Source organism: Manis javanica, chromosome 8 (genome assembly GCF_040802235.1).
Source record: "Manis javanica isolate MJ-LG chromosome 8, MJ_LKY, whole genome shotgun sequence".
NCBI lineage: Eukaryota > Metazoa > Chordata > Mammalia > Pholidota > Manidae > Manis > Manis javanica.
This window is the reverse complement of record NC_133163.1, coordinates 97,251,617-97,267,676: the sequence shown is the minus strand read 5'-3', so window position 1 is coordinate 97,267,676 and position 16,060 is coordinate 97,251,617. Positions and strand designations below refer to the sequence as shown.

Below are 16,060 nucleotides of genomic sequence, written 5' to 3'. Positions count from 1 at the left end.
AGCCTGCAACTGCAAAATCTCAAATACCATCCTCTGTTAAGGAAACCACATCAAATCCCTAAAAAGTGCCTTCCATTTTAGAAGTTGTTATCAATATGCCTAGCAATATCACTCCTAAGGAATATGATTTCCTTCCATGTGAGGGAAGAAAGCTCAGATAAATGACTGTGGGCTGCATCACTGCATTTATATCAACTTAAGAATAATGGAAAGAAATAGAGATCCTTCACCCAGGATCTGCTCTGGGATTGCTGGGGAGAATGGAGCTAGATAGATTCTGCATTAGATACCCTGCCCTCCTATCCCACAACCATGAAGAGTGGATCTGCAGGTAGGTACAGTGTCTGCTTGGCTAAGAACAAAGCCAGCAGAAATGCCTTTTGCTGGATAACTCTCATTCTTTCTTCAAGATACTACTTAAACATCATCTCTTCTGAAAGGTTTTCCATGAGTCTTCCCATAGAATCAGTTACTGGTGAAGTGGTATAACAGGGGAAAAAAAGTGTGTTTGTGTGTGTGTGTGTGTATGTGTGTGTCCTCTTAAGCCAAAGACGCCTGGCTTTGAATACTGGTTTAGGCAATTACCAACTGCTTGACCTTGGGCACAAGATTGTTTTGAGATATAATGAGATTACAGATTGTTATGGACTAAATGTTTATTTCCCCCATAACTTAATATAGTGAAATCCTAGTATTTGATCTAAGACTATTTGGAAGTAAGGCCTTTGGGAGGCGATTAGGTCATGAGGTGGAGCCTTTGTGAATGGGATCAGTGCCCTCAAGTGAAGAGACAGCAGTAGTAGTAATAATAGATTACACATACATAGTCCTTATGTGTGTGTGGGGCTGTTCTATGAGTTTTTATATATTAACTCACTAATAACCACACCAACTCTAGAATGATGTACTAATGCCTCCTTTTTAACAGATGAGGAAACAAAGAAATCGAGATGTTACTTTTCCAAAGTCACACTCTAGTAACCAACCCAGGTTCTGTTTAAACCCAGGCAGTGCTGTTGAGCTCATGGGGTAAAGTGTTGAATGAAGTGAAGGAAGAGCAGATAAACAAATGGCAATGTACATATTCTTTCAGCTTTATATCTAAAAATGTATGGTGGGTATGCTGTTTAGGATGCAAATTTTGAAATTATTTTAATTAGAAAGATCATTGAATTACATCAAAAGAACCAGATTTTAATGATTCAAAAGAAGGGTAAAGAAGAGGGATGCTGAAAAACAGAGTATTTAGATATTTATGCAGCAAGACAGAAGAACCTCAGAAATGCCCCTGTTCTAAAGCATTTTCCTCATAGAGTCACAGACTTCTAATTTCCATCTAAATTCCATATAGATATGGCTGAATTTCTGGAAATAATATACCAAGTTCATTTACTAAAATATTACTTTTATTTACTAGGGGGTAGTATATCCAATTTATTTAGAGAAACAGGGAACTAGTAGTAGTTTCTCAAGGACAGATATGGTGAAGGAAAAATTGATGCTAAAGGAAGTGAAGGACAGAGACAAGACCCGGTCTCTTCACCTAGCTTCTTAGATTTGGCATGTATCTTCCCTTTGGGAAACGAGTAGATTCCCATTGGGCTTACAGAAGAAAACAGAACAAAGCATGGCTGCTTTGGACATTCTTATTATTGTGTATTGATTTTTTAAAACATTCAGTTAGTTCCAGCTATCTAGTGCCTGCACTGTGGATATGGATGCCCACCAGGCCAGTGACACAAGTGTTGTAGTCTGAAGTGACCAGAAATTTCTTATCAATATTCTCAATTGTTATCTGGAAAGAAGTAGCTACTTCCTGTCAGAAAAGCCTGCTCTGTTTATCTTTCAACATTGGCTATGAATAGGTCTCCATTTGTTGGAAGAAATACCAACGCTGTTGAGCTGGGTTTTAATTTAGGTTTTAATTTTTGCCAGTAACTCTAAAGCTTCCCTGGTAAATTGGCTTTATGTTAAGAAATATGTTTCAATGGAATCACAAAATCTATGGTAGGATTGAAGGTTGTCATTGATTATACAAATACCAGTTCTGCTACAGTTAGGTAGGATGCTGACAGTATTAACTTCTTTTTTAATGTTCTCAGAAAAAATACAAAAATTCACTTGAGACAGAAACCTGGCACCATTCCTAGATGAGAAAATTGTACTTTTATAATTCTTTTTATAAAAATAGAGAAAGAGATTAGCAGATCTTTATTTCAACTCTTACTATGTCACCATAGAGTATCACTATAATTATTGTTTCTAAATTTGAATTGCCTTTATTTGATTTTTATTTAAAGTCATATAGCTTTTCTCTCATTACATTGTGCTATCATCTGGTGTTTGAACTTCCAGTCACCTCAAGACTATTGAACATAGTTATAACCTGCAGGCAGAACGACAGTTGTGGAAGAAGTTTTAGGGATTACATTTAAGCTCCTTGTTTTCCATATGTGCTCCAGAGATGTCAGGTGACTTTCTTAGACACACAAAACAAAGGGAGGCAAGTGTCCAGGTGATGCTAGGCCAAAAACCCTGGTCTCCTGACAATATTCCACTGTCTTCCAAAATTCCATTTTACCTTTGAAACAAAAGCCCTGAGTGACATGAAAATCTAGTCTCCTAAAGTCTTTCTACTTGACTTGGAAGAAATTGACATGCCTGCTAGATGTCATATGGCTAGCAAAATTGGAAATACTAAACTAAGTCTTTATCTTATCCCTCCTTTGAGAACCTGCAGTTCTGACATCAGTAGCAACAGGATTTCCTGATGGTGGTGAATACAAGAAGACTTTGGGTGAGTTATAAACCAACATTTTATAACAAAATGCTATTTTAAAATGTACAATCTGATATGCTCAGACATAAATAAATACACACACACACACACATCTATATATAATAACTGTCACCAAAATCAAGATCAGCTGGTATATATACATGTTCCTGTGCCATTCCTTCTTTACAACTTTCCTATCCCTGGAGACGATTTACTTTCTGACCATTGATTCACTTTCTGTCACAATAGGTTAGTCTGCATTTCCTAGAATTTTTGTTAATATGTAACCATACATGCTAATGTAACCAATGAGTCTCACCTTAATTCAGACCTATTATTTTCAGATCCATCTATGTTGTTGCATGTATCAATGGAGCATTTTCTAAAATTTCACAGTAGTAGTCCATTGAATGGATACACCATGTTTGTTTATACCATTCACTTGGTGATGGACATTTGGGTTGTTTCTAGTTTGGGGCTATTACAAGTAAAGTTGCTAGGAATATTCATGTACAATTGTAGGGACATATGGTATCATTTTTATTGAGTGAATGTCTAGGTGTGAACAGGCTGTGTACTTAACTTCTTTAAGAAAATGGCAAATTGTTTTCTCATGTGGTTGTACCATTTCACATTTCCAAGAGAAGAGTATGAATTTTCCAGTTCTCCAAATAAGAATGGACTGGCGTGGTCAGTCTTTCAACTTAAGCAATCCTAAAAGGTATGTGGAGGTATCTCATTGCAATTTTAATGTACATTTCTCTAATGATTAATGATGCTGAGAATCTTATAATGTGCTTATTTGTCAACTTGTATATCTTTTGCCCAACTTCTAATCCTATTGCTCATTTTCTTATTACTAAGTTTGAGAGTTCTTTTAAGTTCTGGATATGTGCTCATTGTAAGATAAATGTTCATCGGTGTTTTATCTTTTTATTCCCCTAGCAGTATCTGTTGAAGTGTAGGAGTTTTAAATTTGATAAAATTCTTTTTATCAATTATTTATTTTAAAGACCATGTTTCTGGTTTTTCATCTAGGAAATCTTTGCTGAGACTAAGGAAACAAAGGTTTCTCTTGTGTTGTTTTAGATTTTTACAGTTAGGCTTGTGACCTAATATTAACTTCTTTTTTTATACATGGTATGATATTTTTGTGTGTATAGTATAAGGTATAAATCAAAGTACTCTCCCTCTCCTCTCTCTCTTTTTTTTTTTTTGCATATAGCTATCTATTTGTTCTAGTGCCATTTGGTGAAAAAACTATACTTTCTCTGTGGAACTGTATTTGACCCTGTTTTGGATATCAATTGTCCATATATAACTAGTGGACCTGTTTCTGTACTCTAGTTGGTCCCATTGATCTATTTGCCTACATTTACTGCAATACCATACATGTTTTGATTACTGCAGTCTTATAACATCTTACAGTCATAATACTAGTCTTCTAAATTTATCTTTCTCTAAGTCATTTTGACATTTTACACAGTTTGCATTTCTATATGAACTTTAAAATCAGTGTCAATTTCTACAAAAAAGCTTGCCACAACTTGATTTGGAAATTGTTTTGTATCTATCAATCAATATGGGGAGAACTGACATTTTAAGATTATCAAGTCTTCCAATTCATAAACACAATATATCAGTCCATTTATTTAGTTTAGGCCTTCTTTAATTTCCTTTAGTGATGTTTTGCAGTTTTCAGTGTACACATCAAGCATATCTCTTTTCAGATTTATCCCTAAATACTTCATATTTCTGATGCTATTCTAAATGGCTCTGACTTTTAATTTCAACTTCCAAATATTCATTGCTAATATATAAAAATACAATTGGTTTTTGTGTGTTGATGTTATATCCCTTAACTTTGCTAATCTCATTTCACAATTTAAGTAGGGATTTTTGTATATATTCCACTAGATTTTCTACATGGATATTCATGCTAACTGCAAATAGAAGAGCTGTACTTCTATTTTCCTATCTGGATGACTTACTCTTTTGCCATCATTTGCTGCCTAAAAATCCCAGTACAATACTGCACTGATCAGTACTTAACTGAGTCCTCAAGGTAGACACTCTGCTGATTTCCAGAGTTCTCTGTGCAATTCTATCATCTCAGGATCTCTGTCCTGGGAACTCTAGCCACTTTGATCTCCTCACACTCTCAGCTTCATATCCTCAACTCAGGGAACATATCAAGGTCCTTCTTGATTTCCCCTCCTTGTACTATGGCCTGGAGCCTCTCCAAAGAGAGCAAGCTGAGGCGATTATAGGCCTTGCTTGTATTTTTTCCCCATCTCCCAGGAATCACTGTCCTTCACTGCCAAATGCACAATGTCCTGAAAATCTCATCATATGTCTTATACTTTTTTTGTTTGTTTCAGGCAGGTATGTATCCATTCCTTGTTACTTCATCTTGGTTAGAAGTGGAAGTCCTTATAAGTTAATTTTAATGTATATTAAAATATAAGTGACAGTGATACTGGTAATAGAATAGTGATATAATTTTCTTTTGAAATAATTTTAAGTGGAAACAAGACTAGTCTAGTTTTTTAAAAAGCATTGCATATATAATAATGCAGCCCTAAAATCATTAGGCCTATGAAGCCCTACAATAAGTGGTAAATTAAAAGTAGAGGTGAATAAGGGCTTACCTTGAAAGGAGATCACCTGGAAAGATACAAGTGACTTTAAGCAAGGAAACAAAAGTCTGGAAGCCTTAAAAATATTTAGTGTAGGTGCAAGGGGGCTTTTTACCCAGCAAAAGTTACTTTTGTTATCACTGTACTAAAGAACAATAACTGTTGCTCTTGATGATAATTTTAGATTAAAAAAAAATGTTATCCTGTGTTCAGAATACTATGCTAAAGTAAGTAATCATAATGCATATTAGGAACAGTTCAATAAATATTTGTTAAGATACCTTGCTTAAAGAGTTAAGAGATTTGCAGACTTATTCAAGGAGAACATCTTAACAGTGTTTCCTGAAAACTGCAGAAAAACAAGCTATTATTGCTTATTATTTTTAGACAATAAGGGTAAAGAAGTTCAGTGTTCTAGAGCAAACAAGGAATAATTTCACTGAATTTAAAGGCTCAAAGTTGGAGCAGTTTGAAAATTTCAGGCACTGCAGTTGGAAGGAGGGTGAGGAGCGACAAACGTACATTTACCATTTGGGATATTTAACTTCCCATTTGTCACCAGGAATATCATGACCCAAAACTGGTGCCCTCTGAGGCCCTCTAACAATAGATTTGGCTTTTTATAACTACTTCTAGAATAACAAGTACCTCATTCAAATGGTCCATAAGAATCAATGTACAGTGATTCTATAAGTCCAACAAAGCTGTTTAATAATAGAAGTAAATATATATTTATAATTACACAGTTCAAGTACTTCATCACATCTTACCTCAACTTAGATACTCAGGAAAATCTATATAGAGAGAGTTATAATTATCCCTATATTATAGATGAGAAGGTTGTGAAAGGGTGTGACCTGCCCAAATCATATAGTTGGTAAGAGGCAAAACTTGGAAATGAATTCAGATCTTTCTCTCCTAATCTAGTGTTATTTACAACAGCAAAAATAAGTTTGGATGGCATCCCTAGTTCCATTTTTAGCCTCTGGTAGAGTTAAAAACTTAACCTGAATCCACTGAGAGCCTTGAGAGGTCTCTAAATCTCCTAAAATGATTTCATATATGTATGGACATTTTTAATAAGTGAAAGATCCAAGACTTTAAGACCCAAAATGGACTAACAAGTTCTACTCATTCTAGAAAGTTTGGGAGTGATCACTTACTCTGAGTTTGTAAATCTCTCAGCTCCCAGCACCCCCAATAGTTCCTCTCATGCCAAAGGCACAATGAGAACATGACTGGGGGGAAAATCCCGGGGCAAAATACGTTTGAAACCGAAATCAGTCAAAGGGAGAAATGAAGTGGGAGAAACCCGTTTATTTCTTACAACCAGTCATCCACTTCTACTCTCCCATGTCTCGCAAGACTTGGCTGCAGAAAAAGACACCCCACCCAACCTCTCTGATTCAGATATGCCCTGCTGGCCCTTTTAATTACCTATTGACATGGAGATGGACTACCTCTCTCCACCCCTTGGAAACACGTACTGATATGGAGATGCACTAAGGCCAGGCAAGAGGTTCTGGAAATATTGCAATTTTACCCACAAAGAGTTTATAAATTATATCAGTAAACACCAGCAGCCTCAGAGAGGACAAAGTGGTGTTTCAACTTCTATTTGAATCAGTGCTTTCCTACTGTCCACTTCTCTTCTGCTCAGGACAGTTTATTTTAAGCCTGGGGCTAAGGCCCTAACAGCATGATTTAACTCCATGGCTTTACATCTTCATAATCTATCAGCCAACTGAAACCATCTCTAGGGATTCAGCTGATGGCTTCCAGATCTGACCCTTGAAAAAAAAGTAAATACTGTCAAGAAAGAATGATTTTTACTAGAAATGTAAGGGCATAGACATATATTATTTTCTCCCTACAGCAGGAATTAACCACTTTCCTGAAAGGGGAAACTGAGTAGATAGCCAAACAGGACTAACTAGAAAGGGTAGAGTGTCCTCTGTTCTTCCTAGAGAAGATTATAGCAGAATTACTGCTCCAATTGTGCATTCTCCCAAGCAAATTTCCCTTTGACTTTCTTGTTTTTAATTAGTACTTGGGTAGGTTGTTTTTCCTGGTCCACAGACAAAGCTGGACCAGGGGAACAATTTACTTGGCTCTCTGTCATCTCCAGTACTCTCCCCGTCTCCTTAACTTCCAGGCAACTCCTTCTCCAACAACAGCCGATCATCCATCCACTGGCTCCCACCCAGCTCTGTACTCTCATCTCCTGCCATTATTTCCTCAGCCCTCTCTGCTCTCTATCCACATATCCTTGTTCTTCTTTGAAAGTGCCAAGCCTTTGATACCTCAAGGCCTTTGAACCTAAGGTCCCCTCTGCCTAGAATGTCTTTCCCCAAAAAAAACAATGCTTCTTCACTTTGTCTGCCAAATGTCACCTTATTAAAGATTGCTTTGTAAAAATGAGTGACCTTCCTATTCCCAATAATATCCCCCTTAGACTGCTTCATTTTTCTTTATAGCACTTCACAACATCTGGAATATTATACATTTACATGCATACTTGTTTATTCTCTGCTTTCCCCAATTAGAATGCAACAGTAAAAGTTGTTGCATGATAGTAAGGGTTTTGTCTGTTTTGTTTCTTGATCATCTCCAGCAACTAGATTGATATCTGAAAAAAGGAGCTCCTCAAAAAAACCTTTGCTGAAAAACTGAATGAATAAAAGATATGTGCCACCAAATCAACTCCCTAATTTTCCATTGCATGTTATGATATTTGCCATGAAATGTTAAGTGATAGTTCTAGGTCCAATACTAATGGGACTACTGCTATCTAGACAGGTGGATAAACTCTTACAAAGTGAACACTGAGGTCTTGTCTACAGTGTTTTGTTCTGAACTACTAAGCCTAAACTACATGTTAAGAAAAAGGAAATACATTTGCATACCCCAGCTCTCAGTATGGTTTATAAATTTTATTCTTGAAGTTTTTCACCAATTTTTCCTTCAGTTTGGATCTGACTATTCTACTTTGAATTATGAAATACATATCATAACCATGTGGACTATTATAAACATGTATTCACTCATTAAATCTTGCTCTATTAACCATAACTTAATCTAACTGGAGTATGCACATTTGAATAGTGCATATTAACTTATGAACTTACATAGTCAGAAGGAAAAATCAAAGGTTGACAAACCCACCTTATTTAGAAATTCTTTCCAACAAAAATAATATACAATAACCACAAAAGTGAGAGCTTCCATGTATAGAGTTCTTATCCTACTATCAATTATCTTAGGTTACAATAAGCATTTGAATTTGTCGAGCTGTGACTTCCACGGGCTCCTCCCAAGAACACAGCTAAATAGACGAGCAAAGTCATTGGAGTGGCAACACTGTAAATGACTGTTCACTTGTGCGTGCGACTGAATGGTACCTGTGTTTATGGTAGTGTATTGTGCGTGTAAGCACATCTGTTCTGTGATTCAGGAACCATTCCGCATAAGGCCTTAATCAACTGTCATAACCTTTTATCCAAGAAGCATATTATCTTGTAGGCACCCCTAGGACCTAACCAGGCAGACTGAGGCTTTTAAGATTGTCAACAGGCACATCTTTCTCACACGTATCACTCCTTGAGACTGAATGACCCCAGAGCCATAGTTAGATTCCAGGAGAGCTCTGTTCTTGATTTAAAGCTTAAGTGGACTTAGAAAATCATCCTGAGTTACATCCCAAAGGGGGAAAAACATAGACTGAATGGTAAAAGATAAGCTGCCATCTCCCCCTTTCTGGGCCACCCAGAGGCACATTCCCACATTTCTTCTTGTATGTTTAACCAGAGCAGCAACATCAACAGCAAACAATTCGGGGAAAGCCTTGAGCTTAAAAATAAGCTGCCAGGGCCAAGACCCATTTCCTTGGTGGACTCCCTGCTCAGGGTGTCAGCAGCCACCCCTTACTGCTGCACTCTTCCTGCACTGGCTCATCCAAGGCTGCGGTGGGAACCTGACAGTTTCTTTAATCTCACAAGTATTTTTTGGTCGCCATTCAAGGTCACGTAAATATGCACAAACCAATTAAAGCTCAGTTATTATATACACAAGAGGACAGTGTTTGCTGGCACTGCAGCACGCTGCAGTGCTATTAGTTAAGGAAAAGTAGAATTACCAAAGATATCTTGTTAGGTGCAATAATGCCACTTACCATTCTCAGATAAGTAAGCAAATTAGAAACAGACTTTAGCCTTAGCACTTCTCATTCAAAACCCTAACACAATAGAAGAATGATAATATAGAGAAAGAGAGGTGATTAACCCACCAAAGTTATGCACAGTTTTAGGGCAAAAGCAGGCCTATTTTACTCAGCTCCTTGTTTTCCAAGGCTGTAACTGATTCAGTCATCAGCACTTCAGGCTGCTGCTGGTGCAATGTGAGACCCAGAAATGTGTTGAGTGACTGAAAGCATCGGCTGTTGCTGTTATGTTCTCCTATGTTGTCTCTTCTCATAATGGCTAGGGACAGAGACATTTACCACAGATCTATTTTTGGCTTCTGTTTTTATTTACCCCTCAGTACTTTTATTTTTAAATAATATTTTCATTATAGGAGATTTTTAACAATATAGAAAAATATACAGAGGATAATAAAAATCACCTGTAATTATACCATCTAAAGATACTCCTGTTTTTTGCTTTATTGCATTTCCTTATATAGTTCTGCCTCCATACTCACATATTTAAACATATGTCCATGCATTACTTTTTTCCAAAAACTACATATAATACTCTACATTAAGTTTTATATCCTGTTTTTTCCTAGATATATAGTAAACATTTTCCTGTATGATCATATACGACCATTGATCAGATCAATGTTCACGAGTCTTAGCTCAAGGAAATTTAAAAACAAGAATAATGTGGGTTGGACTGTTCCAAATGGCAATCAGATTTTCCTATGGTGATCTCTTCTTACTGCGGCCTAGAACCTGAGTAGAGTACATTATAAAATTAAAGGCTAGTAGAATTTGCCAGTAAGATTTGGGAATAGGAGCAGAAATTAAACTCATAACCTAGATTATTTGGATTTGATGCTCTTGCCACAGCTAAGGATTAAAGCAGAGCAACATAAACAAGGCTGAAGGAGATCCATGCTTCCAAGTATGGCATATAATTCTTTCACATCCATAACTGCATAAGTATGCATTTAAATACACATTGCCCTTAAATGCATCTTGTGTGGGCTGATCAGCAACTCTTTGTCTTGTCTACCTGGAATTTACAATGCACTCATCAAAGCTCACCTCACTTCCTCTGAGAAGTCTCCCCTGACTTTTTCAGAAAATCATGGCTGCCTCTGATATCCCATGACATTTTATGTTGAGGGTGCATTATTTGGCTGTATGTGCAGGTTACTCTCAAATAATACTTCATGAAGACAGAAAACTATGTCTTATTATCTTTGTAGGACCACAGATTCTGGCAATACCAAGGATTCAATAAATGTTGGCTGAATTTTGGAGTAGTGATCAGGACTGATATTAATACCACGAACTGTGCCCCACTCACCTCTATACAACCCTGACATGCTCTGCAACCAGGTTTAGAACATGCAATACATGGAAGCAGACACGTCCGTCTTAGTGCCTGGCTCCCTGGTCATGCCAGCCTTCTCCTTCCATGAGCGACTCTGGTCACTATTACCATTGCTAGACAACTCCTTAGGGTCTGTGACCTACAAAATGATCTTTTTCATGAGAATACCACTCCCTGAATGCCTTCTCCCAGGCAGAAAAACAATAAAGTGTTTAGTTACCAATGGACTGTGGGTCACCTACATCATGAATACACACAAACACACATGTACATGTACACACATGTAGACCACACACAGATACACAGGGACATCACTCACCTCTATAGTTTCATGCAAGCATACAGACATGCACGATCCCAGGAAGACCAAAAGGAAGGAAAAGAAAAATAATAAAATGGGAAAAGCAGAATATATAATGAAAGGCATAACAAGAAATCATGAATGTTTTGTGTGTGAGAGAGTGGAGGCAGAAAGATGTGTGGACAGCTTGCTTATTGTAAATAGAGGCATCACAGGATGGGCAGCTTAGCTCTATTTTCTTTTAATCTGAAACCTGGAGGCATCAGGCTGGTCACAAAAGCAATGTGCAGTTCTTAAACAGCATCTTTATCAGCTGATTGAGGCAGTGATGACAATTTAATGACACAACCGTAGAAAGACATGACTCTAAAGCAGTGTTCTTTGAATGTTAGGGTGCAGAAGAAAGCCTTAGGATCTTGTTAAAAATGAAGAAAGTCCTTCCCCTAAATAATTGTGGTTCTGTAGTCTGTTGTGGAGGCTAAGAAACCGTATTTGTAGCAAACAGTCAAGTAGATTCTGAGGTAGGTCTGAGGGCCATTCTTGAAGAAAACACTGCTGTAAAGGGAATGAAAAGAGGTACAGAAGAAGGGAAGAGGCAGTGAGCTAAATGACCTAAAGTAACCCAAACAAGGCACCCTTCAGTATATCACAATCATGAGGAGTATATCACAGTGATTTACTCTATTTCAAGTAAAATATTCTGACATTAATTTACTTAATTGGCTTGAGATAATGAGGCTAAAACTTTATAAGCCTTTTTATATTCTCGCGTTTATATTTTATAGTCAGTATATACAAAGCCGCCATGAGAAACATGATGCCTTTGCTTACATGTCAATGGTAGGAATTGCATGGTTGATTAGCAAAGAGGTTAAGGAAATAGTAAAGGGATGGTTTTTCATTTTAAATACTCCTTCCCCTGAAGGAGGCTGAGTAAGCTCTTCCTGCCTCCTCAGGTTCTTCTACTACCACACAAAAGTGGCGTATAATTTCTCTCCCTAGTGTTTGTAGTATTTTAAATTATTTACCCCCACTCTGTCGTGCTCACCACCTAGAAAGCCCATGAGGACAGAATCTTATCCATCTTGTTCAACAGTCTATAGCCAGTATCAAGAACAGTGCCTGGCACATTTTAGATTCTTAAATTTTTCACTGCAAAGAATGAATACACTTTATCTTGAGGGGTGAAAATGTAGTCCAGGATAATTTTACTAAAAGGAGAATCATGAAATAAGCTTGGACTTACTAAAAAAAATGAATGAACTAAATCTTCATTGATGAAAATCTGCTGGAATGACTGGACTGTGGGAGAATAATCGAAAGACAAGATACCAAAGATTAAAATGATAAAACAGGTATAGGGATGTTTCCCCTGACCCAGAATCCATCATCACGTCTTTGGTGGGTCATTTTTTCCTTCCTAACAACACCATGTTGAAGAGGGGGTGAGGACTCGACCAGGTCAAGGGTGCCGCTGAGTTCATGGCTGGAGGGAGACAGACTCTGGCCAACAGCATCAAGGTAGACGACATCTATAGGCAGGATCTGAGCTGGAGGTCTGATCAGAGGACCTAGAAGCCAAGCTTAGTCACCTCACAGAGGAGTGGTGGGAGATGCTCTAATGATGGTCTAGAGCAAATGCTGCCTTTGCACTCACAGCAGTCCAGTTATTCTCCACTGTTAATGTCTTAAAATGCCTTCAAAGCCCAATTAGGACTTTGATCTGCATTGAAGAAGGCTTCATCCTCTCAGCAATCTCTGGGTTATTCTCCAACAGCATAATTATGTCTTGCAAGTAGGAAAATCAGGATTTTTCAAGGACAGAGCCCAGAATTTAGTGTCCTGGAGAAGCTTTCCCCAGCATTTTGATATACTTTCTTGGTTAGAAGTTTAGAATTCAAGTCAGCTTGGCATCAAAGAAGAGCCCACATGCTCTTGCTGGCCATATAGTTATCCTGAGGTAAACTGTGTTCCCTGTCTTCTTTTTTCCATCTAAGGTATGCGGAATCAAGATTCAAGATTGGTTTTGTCTTTGTATCTGAATTAATCAGATTGTAACAACTGGTTCTACAACTTTTCTCATATCTGTGAGCAAAAACTAATCTCTACAGAAGCATACACTTGAAAGCTAGCATGCCTGGATTAAAATCCTGGTTCTGCTATTTACTTGCAATATGTCTATGAACAAATTGGCTAGCCTCTATTTCCACAAATTAAAAATGCAGATGATGATAACAAACATTGTAGAATAATTCTGTGAAAATTAAATAAGGAAAAGATTAATAAAAGTACCTTGATTCTGGCATTTAGTAAGTGCTCAATAAATAGAACTTCCTTCCCCCTATCCTGTTTCTCAGAAAAGGTCTTAGTTTGCCTGCAATGACCTCCTGAGCACATAAACATTGAGAACTCTGAAACCCTTCCCTGACAGGCAAAAGCACTGTCTCATACACACTATATTTCCCAGTCTAACACATCATGCTTTTCTTTTTCTTAATGAGGAAAGGATTTCTCAGGTAAGCAAATGATGTCTTTTATTGTTGGTGGCATCCCATCTAAAATTTACCTTGTATTCATATTTTTTAATTGTAGGTCACAAGTTAAGGGATCAAAAGTACAATCTGAGTAGACTTGTAGGTAAATACAAGAATAGGCTTTCTACTAACATATCTTCAAAAAAACTTTAACATATTGAAACAGAAACATACAGTAATTTTACCACAACCTTTGAACCAAACACATATCTATTACATAACTAAGGTGGTTAATGGAGCAAAGTAGATCCCATTTGTGGATTTTAACAAAAAAGTTTGAAAACATGGGGGTGGGGCTATTAGTGTAAGAGAGTAACTAGTATCAATATTGCGCTTATCATATGCCAGGCACTAGGTTGAGTGGTCTATAGTTATTATCTGATTGGATTCTTACAATAATGCTATGAGTCAGATGTGGTTACCAGCACTTTACAGGTGAGGAAACTTCAGAAAAGGAAGCTAAATAACTTACCCAAGGTCACCTAGTTGGTAAGTGGGGAGGCAGGACACGAACCTAATACCAATGGACACTGAGGCAAATAATGCAGTATTTGACTTCCAAAGGCTTCACCCCATGACAGGTCAGCAAGAACCTGACTGTGGACTGACTCTTACTTGTCGTGGGTGACTTTTGCATATAAATCTGGCTATTGGAGCCTGTATCTTGGAAATGGCATTTCCAGATGTCCAGGAGATAGACCCAGAATCTGGGATATGTTTAGAATTTTCCAGTGAGGTGTCAGTGGCCAACACACTATAACCAGCCTTGCAAGGCTTTGGTGGGGGTAGGTAGAGTAGGGCAAAGATTATCATCTGGCATGGGGAAAACCTTTCTCCCCTGACACACGACAAATCTCAATTACTAAAACACACACACATTTTTAAGGAAGTCACTGATTTTCCTTCAATGATCAGCACCTTACAAACCTGTCCCGCATTCTGAGCTTCAGTTTGGCACTTCCAAAGTTCCCTGTCAGATCTATTTTCAAGGTTCACATGGCAACAATGCTTGTAAAATCTCAGCCCTTAATAACAAAAATATAAATGTAAACCAGGCTGCAACCAAACTGAAGACAGCAAACATATTTTGTAAACTAGGAAGAGAAAGATGTACTTCCCATTTGACCTATCTGCAATTCTGATACTCACACAACACGTGAGTGTATCAGAGAAGCAACATCTTTTGAACAAGAATGTGCATAACAAAGGCTCTTAGCAGGCCAGGCCAGATGGGATGAAATGATCTCTTTTTCTCTTTAGTTGAGGGTAGTGGTATGACTGAGTGCTGCACTGGTTAATAGAACAGCCATTACTGTCATTAGTAAAATGAAGTAACATTTATTGTAACATTTGTGTAACTCCCTTACAATTGTTCTGATTTGAGATTTCAAGGATGATTGTGAGATAATCTAGTTACTGTTATGTTCATGCCCAGCAGTAATAAGAAATTAATGAAAATTGCATTAGATAATCCATTTCCACAATGTTTTCCCATGTGGGTGCTCTCCTCTGATGTGCTACAGCTCAGGGAGATTTTTACAGGGAATTGCGGACAGCAGCTTTGGTTGGGACCTTTAACATTCAAAGTAATATAATAGCTGCCACATCTCTAGAAAACCTTCTGAATTTTCTATGAATCCAAATCCAAATACCTGTGCAGGTTCTATAAAGTAGTTACATGAGTTCTGTTTTGTTTTGTTTTTATGGCACCTGAACAACTACTTGAAGCAGCACATTCATGTTTCTTATAAGCAATTTTTATATTTTATTCTTTGACTACAGAAGCCATAAAAATAAAACAACAATCACAAATGAAATATCAAGATGTAAATCTGCATTTTTGTTAATGACTTGGCAACTCCAGGTATAGACGAGGTATGGGGAGGAGAGGAGCACGGTGCATGGCGACACTGAACATTAAGCTCCGACCACTATGAGAGCAGCAGGGACAGTAAGACCAGAACTGGTGGCCAGGGGACAAGCACAGGGCCTATTTAACGGAAAAGAGGGTTTAAGGTTATTTTTGTCTTTGGAGAAGAGGTCTTGGTAGCTAATACATTTTAAAGAACAGGTATTCTGTCACAGTTTATTAGAATATGTGAAAGGAAGTAATACTGACAGATGGTGGATCTGAAAACCTTTTACCCTGTGCTCTTATATTCAGAGAATACAATAAAGACAATGGATAATTGATTGTTGCTTATTCTATAAAAACAGTGATAATAAATTGGGAAAATGTTACAAGGTTG

General features: G+C 37.5%; 1 protein-coding gene across 2 annotated transcripts in view; it reads right to left on the bottom strand.

Annotated features, from left to right (window-relative positions):
- The window catches only part of SEMA6D (semaphorin 6D), a 624,450-nt gene that overhangs the window by 481,807 nt on the left and 126,583 nt on the right, over positions 1-16,060 (bottom strand). The gene's annotated exons all lie outside the window — the stretch shown is intronic.